The sequence below is a fragment of the Salvelinus sp. IW2-2015 genome, unplaced genomic scaffold (genome assembly GCF_002910315.2).
Source record: "Salvelinus sp. IW2-2015 unplaced genomic scaffold, ASM291031v2 Un_scaffold1077, whole genome shotgun sequence".
Taxonomy (NCBI): domain Eukaryota; kingdom Metazoa; phylum Chordata; class Actinopteri; order Salmoniformes; family Salmonidae; genus Salvelinus; species Salvelinus sp. IW2-2015.
Genome location: NW_019942718.1, coordinates 80,382 through 88,043, shown reverse-complemented (window position 1 = coordinate 88,043; position 7,662 = coordinate 80,382).

Sequence of the window (7,662 nt, the reverse complement as noted above, 5' to 3'; positions counted from 1 at the left end):
TTTGTGAGACGCAGAGTAGGTGAACGGATGATCTCTGCATGTGTGGTTCCCACCATGAAGCATGGAGGAGGTGGTGTGGGGGTGCTTTGATGGTGACACTGTCTGTGATTTATTTATAATTCAAGGCACACTTAACCAGCATGGCTACCACAGCATTCTGCAGCAATACGCCATCCCATCTGGTTTGATAGCGGGACTATAATTTGTTTTTCAACCAAAACACACCTCCAGGCTGTGTAAGGGCTATTTGACCAAGAAGGAGATAGATGGAGTGCTGCATCAGATGACCTGGCCTCCACAATCACCTGACCTCGACCCAATTGAGATGGTTTGGGATGAGTTGGACTGCAGAGGGAAGAAAAAGCAGCCAACAAGTGCTCAGCATATGTGGGAACTCCTTCAAGACTGTAGGAAAAGCATTCCAGGTGACTACCTCATGAAGCTGGTTGAGAGAATGCCATGAGTGTAGAAAGCTGAGCGTGCGAGAGCTCCATACAGGGCAGATCAACAGGCGCAACCAACGGATGGAGCGGGGGTGGCGAACTTGATGATGACTTGCGGGAGTGGGTTTCGAAAAACAATTACCCTTTAAAAAAWATATATATATAKATTTTTGCGGGGATATTATACCACCACCCAAAAGGGCACTTTGGAGACTAGAAGTGCAAAGGGGCATGTGCTCTGCACAGGTAGCGCCCTATCTGTGCATGTTCCTGATTACTGTAGTCAAGTTGTCTAACAGGTTTAACAGGGTAATGTTTTCATTCTAGCCATATTATCTTTGGCTCTTTGCACACATGCATTTATTTACTACAGGTTTGTGAAAGAAAAAAAAACMACGTAACATAAATGTATCTTTCTCACTGATCACACAGTTCCCATTCCCACCCAGGTGTCAAATAAATACCATTCATGCTACTTCTATACAAAGTGGTTTTCGTAGAAGGGTAGGAGAGTATTTTCGCTAACCCAACCCTTTTCCTAACCGTAATGTCTGTRTCCTAACCTGCTATGTTAATTCRCCTAACCTGCTACGGCAAAAAGTCACTTCGGTATCGATGTGGCTTGAAAACAGTGGCTGCAGTCCAAACGTTATTTTTACCCCCTCAGCCCTTGCACTATCCACTTTCCCTTGGGGGAATCCCCGTCAAAACCGGATGTAGTTTGATTGCCATCTAAAGTGGAGGTCCAACTCAATAATGTTGCCCTATTAGCCCTCACATTACTTTGAGGGAGCGACTGAACGACTTTTGTCACTTGCGGGGTTGATATGACCCACAATTCAATGCAAACTGTCAAACTCTGGTGGCRGTGAAGTGTCAAATGTAATCAAAAAGGCTGCATTTTTGGCATGTCAGAAGGCTGGGTTTCTGTACAGCACTTTGAGATATCAGCTGATGTAAGAAGGGCTATATAAATACATTTGATTTGATTTTGATACTGTCCCAGAGGGGGGTGCTCTCTCTGCTGTTTCCTTTAGTCCACATTCATCTCCTTTGTTTTGTTGATGTTGAGTGAGAGGTGGTTTTCCTGATACCACACTCCGAATGTCTTCACCTCCTCCCTGTAGGCTGTCTCGTCGTTGTTGGTAATCAAGCCCACTATTGTTGTGTCGTCTGCAAACTTGATGATTCAAATCAAATTTATTTATATAGCCCTTCTTACATCAGCTGATATCTCAAAGTGCTGTACAGAAACCCAGCCTAAAACCCCAAACAGCAAGCCATGAGGTCATAGGAGAAAAAAGGAGAGAAGTCACCGGTTATTGTCCGGCTTAGAAAAAAACTCTCTAATATTAAGCGAGCCAAAAACCTAAGAAAGAAACCTAGAGAGGAACCATGCTTAATGAGGGTGGCCAGTCCTTTTCTCTCAACTTGCCAAAAACTCACCAGTGTTCTTATCTCTGATAAACCTTATCTATATATAAAAAATATTTAAAATCTCTTACAGATCTATCAAACTCACCATGTCTTGATTGGGAATATATTTTTTAGGGAAAAATATGGTGTCTTGTTTGTTTGTTGGGATATAAAGTGTTATCTTATTTTCTCTAACGTTTTGCAAAACTTGGCTATAAATATATCTCTATCTATTTTTTGTTGCTATCTCTATCGTCGATTAAACTATATCTGAAAAAAGAAGAGAGAGTGTGTCTGACTTACAGGGAGGAGCATCTATATAATAGCGAGAGTGATTACGAAGTCTCTTTTTATGGAAATAGTGCTTTATTTTCTGTATTCTATATCTATATGAACTTTTTTTAAATCGTAGTGCTCTTACTGGTCCGTATTTCAAAATGGTGATTTAAGAGCTGTATATATATTATATTTCTGTTAGTTTCAATGTTTGCACTTGCTTGAAAACTTCCACAGTGTTCTTTCTTAGTGCGAGTGCGCTGAGTTAATATCTTATCTGTATAAAAAAAATTACTACATGAGTGCATCAACATGATTTAGATCTTGTGTTGAAAAGCGGCTTTATTCTATTTTACATATATGTGTCTATACTCTAAAAACTGTCACCAGGTCTCATTCTCTATATATCTATTACCTGAAAAAATTACACATCTTACAAGTGCATCAACCATGGATCATCTTAGAGCTTGTTTTTGGGAGAAAAGGTTATTTCCGTATTTCGATATTTGCAACCCTTCTATATAATATACTCTGATTCACTGTTCCTACTCATTATCATATATATCCCTAGACTGATATGAAGAAAATTTACTTACCAGACGGGTGCCCACCTATAACCATGATTTTACTCATGCTTTATGTCTTTAAGGCCGGCGATGAAATATATAAAGCAGATAGAACTAATTGTCCCAAGAGTGTCAATATTATATTCCAATGTTGAAAGCTCTATCTAAAAATTGTCAACAGACCCTAGCATGTGCCTCAAATACCATAAACTAATCCCTACAGTAGTTGAAATCGAGGGTGCAGCAATAACAAGCTCAGCGGTCAGAAAAATAAAATTTATCCATTAGGAGAGCTTTTCATCCAAGTAAACGGATCATTAAGAATATTCAAATCTAACACGCGTGCCTGCTGGTCTCTAGATGAGTTAAAAATAGCTTGAGCAGTTGGAACAAGTAGCAAGCGTGCGCGGTAACTATGTCAGTTCCTTGCGCATAATCCGTTCAGCGAGCACAGTGGAGAAGTTGAGCGTGGACCTGATTGGATGGTCTTGTGCTGAATGGTATGGCCACGCAGTCATGAGTGACATCATGAGTACAGAGAAGGTTGACTGGAGCTACACAATTGTTCTTAGAGAACCGATCATCTAAAAAGTCGGAGAGTTTCTTTTTTCTCTACCGTAACACAACCAACGCCTTGACGTGTCGTTCCTAGAAACAGATAATATTCAGTAACACACCTACCCGATATTTCTCAAGAGGGCCTGGTCTTGTTGGAAAAAAAAATGAGCGCCAGCCGCTCTCCAGTCTATTTCTGCTTTTTATATGAATGAGCAATGTAGGTAAGACTATATGGCTGTTGAATCCTGAGCTGTAGTCAATAACAGCATTCGTTACATAGGTATTCCTCTTGTCCAGAGGGGATAGGGCAGTGTTATGGCGATTGCATCATCTGTGACCTGTTGGAGCGGTATACAAATGAAGTGGGTCTAGTGTGGCAGGTAGGTGGAGTTGATATGACCTTGACTAGTCTCTCAAAGCACTTCATGATGACAGAAGTGAGTGCTACGTGGTAGTCATTTAGTTCAGTTATCTTTGCCTTCTTGGGTACAAAAACAATGGTGTCCATCTTGAAGCTATGTGGGGACAGCAGACTGGGATAGGGAGCGATTGAATACGTCCGTAAATACACCAGCCAGCTGGTCTGCACCATGCCCCTGAGGACGCAGCCAGGGATGCCCTCTGGCCGGAAGCCCTGCGAGGGTTAACACTTTTAAATTCTTACTCATCTTGGCCACAGAGAAGGGGGGGGGGGGGGCGGCCACTGTATTATCCTCAAAGTGGGCAAAGGTGTTTAGTTTGTCTGGAAGCGAGACGTCGGTGTCTGTAAAGTGGCTGGTTTTCTTTTTGTAGTCTGTGATTTCCTGTAGACCCTACCACCCTGCCATGTATTGGAATAAATGACCAAACTATGAAACTAGCTAGCCAGCTATGGGTAACTGTAGCTAGCTACCTGACAAGAGTGCTAGTTAGATATGTTAGCTTACTAGGTACATTAATAGCTTTAGGTTGGTTGTCTTTAAGCTCAACTTCAAGATTTCCACCAAGGACGTTGCCTCTCCGATCATCACTCTCTCTCGCTTAGGCAAGGGACATTTAAGGTACACTCGGATGTGACAATGTAAAATGTAATTCAAGGGTTGAGGGTTTAGGGCCAATGCCTGTGTTTCAAACTCAAAGTAGACAGCCCTAAACCCTCAGCCCTATGCCCTTGGGGGAATCCCCGCGGACATATTTGTCATCAGTACAAAATGTATTTTTATTTTATTTAACTCTTATTTTACATGGAGAGTTGACTGAGAACACATTCTCATTTACAGCAACGACCTGGGGAATAGTTACAGGGGAGAGGAGGGGGGATGAATGATCCAATTGTAAACTGGGGATGATTATGTGACCATGATTAGCCAAGCAAGGGAAGTTTGCAACGTAAGCCCCTCAGCCCTAATTTTTAATAGAGTTTGCGAGTGTACACTTATGTTCACTTCGGGGCCTGAAATGCCCCATAATTCAATTTGCGATGATTGTACATCCCCTAAAAAAATTCTGCCAAAATGTAAAACCTCAATGTCAATATGGAGTCAACATACAGGTGTAAGTAAAAACGAATGTAAATAAGTTAGAAATCGTGCTACTAATGCACAAACACGTCTCATAAAAGTAATGATGTTTTTGTTTGGTTAGCTTTTGGAAATTGTAGAAATAAAACATTGTCCTTCTTTAGAAGTAGCTAGGGAGGCTAACTTTATTTAGCTAATTAATTTGCTAGCTATCATACATTAGACACATATTAAAAATTATATAGTTAATATAAGCAGACATGCAATCATAATTGACTGTAGCGCATATAATGCACTCACAAGCTACTGGTGGCTGAAAACACAATCATCGCGGAATGAACGAGTGATGAATTTCCGGGCAAGGGCGGTCCATTTAAAAATGTTCCTTCCTCCCTCGCCCCTTGTCCTGCAAGTTTTTTATTTTTATTTATTTATTTAATTTTAATTTTATTAACAACAAATCAATACAGAAAGTACATGAGCCAACTGCATTTACCAGTTGGCTCACCAATAGGATATTATTTCGGGAACCAATATTCTAAAAACAAAGAAGTATTTTTATACAATATATCCCGATTATTCCATATATAATATCTGTGTGGAGAAAAATTGTGTTTATAAATTAAGGACCATGACAAGAAAACCTGCCGAAGAAAAGCAGAAAGGAATTTTGTCACTGGAATTTTGTCAATATTATAATTGCAAAACAACATGAAGTTAAGGCCACCAAAGGTAGAGAAGACATTATGAGGAATAAAATTCCAGATAGAAGTGGGTCTTCTTAGGAATTGTTTTATCCAATTGATCTTAAAAGTATTATTTCAAGTAGTAAAGTCCAGAAAATTCAGTCCACCATTCTCATAAGTGTTCATTACAACAGTTTTCCTAATGTAATGGGTACGGTTTCTCCAAAGAAAGTTGAAAAGCATCTGGTCTATCTCCTTGCTTATTTTACTGTCAAGATATAAAGATAGAGCGCCATATGTCAGTCTAGAGATACCTTCGGCCTTGGTTATTAGGACTCTACCTTTTAAAGATAAGTCCCTCTGTAGCCATTGATTTAGCTTCTTCTGGGTATTTTTAATAAGAGGGTTAAAATTTAGTAAGCCTGCATGACTTCTGATCCTTTGTAATGTGTTTGCCCTAATATAGTAGTTTCTTCCTTTTACTGAATATCATAATATGACCGCGTGTTCACACAATCTTTGACAGCTATGAGTTCAATTTTATTAATGTTAAGGTATAGACAGACGCCTTTGGAAAAGGTGAGTTGTTATCATACTTGATCGATATGGGAAATTTGGTTAGCGTCTTTCAGACAAAGTGTAGTATGCATTAGCCAGATAGCTTATAATAATTTCTTTACCAGCTATGGAAATATTCGTACAGGCTATTATTTAAGAATTTGCAAGAAGTGTTGGGTGGATTAACTAAAACAGGTACGGGGAGATTTAGGACCAACCTTGCTATTCCTTCTCTTTAACTCAAATCTAGTGGAGGTGGCATATTTTCAATTTGGATAGAGCTGTTACCATTTGCATAGAGAGTCTTAATAGCCTTACCAGAAAAAATCCCGCAAAGTCATAAGTCTCTCAAGGGAGTGGAAGAGAACTGATGCTCTAACTGTGTCAATGCATATATATAAATCTAAAAATTCAAATGAAGCTTTCACTCAGTTTTGGTTTGAGTAGTCAAGTATGTCTATACTATAACTACATTTGTTAGGAAATACAGTGGGGAGAATCAGTATTTGAATACACTGCGATTTTGCAAGTTTTCCCTATTACAAAGCCATGTAAGAGGATTTCATGTATTTTTATCAATAGGTAGCACTTAAAATGTAAAGAGACGGAACTCTAAACAAAAATCCAGAAAATCCATTGTATGATTTTTAAGTTAAATAATTTGTCATTTTAATTGCAACCTGAACATAAGATATTTGATTACTCAGAAAAGCAGAACTTAATATTTGGTACAGAAACCTTTGTGTTGCAGATTAAGAAGATCATACGTTTCCTGTAGTTCTTGACCAGGTTTGCACACACTGCAGCAGGGATTTTGGCCACTCACCATACAGACCTTCTCCAGATCCTTCAGGTTTCGGGCTGTCGCTGGGCAATACGGACTTTCAGCTCTCCAAAGATTTTCTATTGGGTTAAGGTCTGGAGACTGGCTAGGCCACTCCAGGACCTTGAGATGCTTCTTACGGAGCCACTCCTTAGTTGCCCCTGGCTGTGTGTTTTGGGTCGTTGTCATGCTGGAAGAACCAGCCACGACGACCATCTTCAATGCTCTTACTGAGGGAAGGAGGTTGTTGGCCAAGATCTCGCGATACATGGCCCACTCCATCTCCCCTCAATACGGTGCAGTCGTCCTGTCCCTTTGCAGAAAAGCATCCCAAAGAATGTGTTTCCACCTCAATGCTTCACGGTTGGGATTCTGTTCTTTGGGGTTGTACTCATCCTTCTTCTTCCTCCAAACACGGCGAGTGGAGTTTAGACCAAAAAGCTCTATTTTTGTCTCATCAGACCACATGACTTCTCCCATTCCTCCTCTGGATAATCCAGAATGGTCATTGGCAACTTCAGACGGGCCTGGACATGCGCTGGCTTGAGCAGGGGGATCTTGCGTGCGCTGCAGGATTTTATCCAATGACGGCATGGTGTGTTCTAATGGTTTTCTTTGAGACTGTGGTCCAGCCTCTTTCAGGTTATTGACCAGGTCTGCCGTGTAGTTCTGGGCTGATCCCTCACCTTCTCATGATCATTGATGCCCACGAGGTGAAATCTTGCATGGAGCCAGACCGAGGGTGATTGACCGTCATCTTGAACTTCTTCCATTTTCTAATAATTGCGCCAACAGTTGTTCGCTTCTCACCAAGCTGCTTGCCTATTGTCCTGGTGC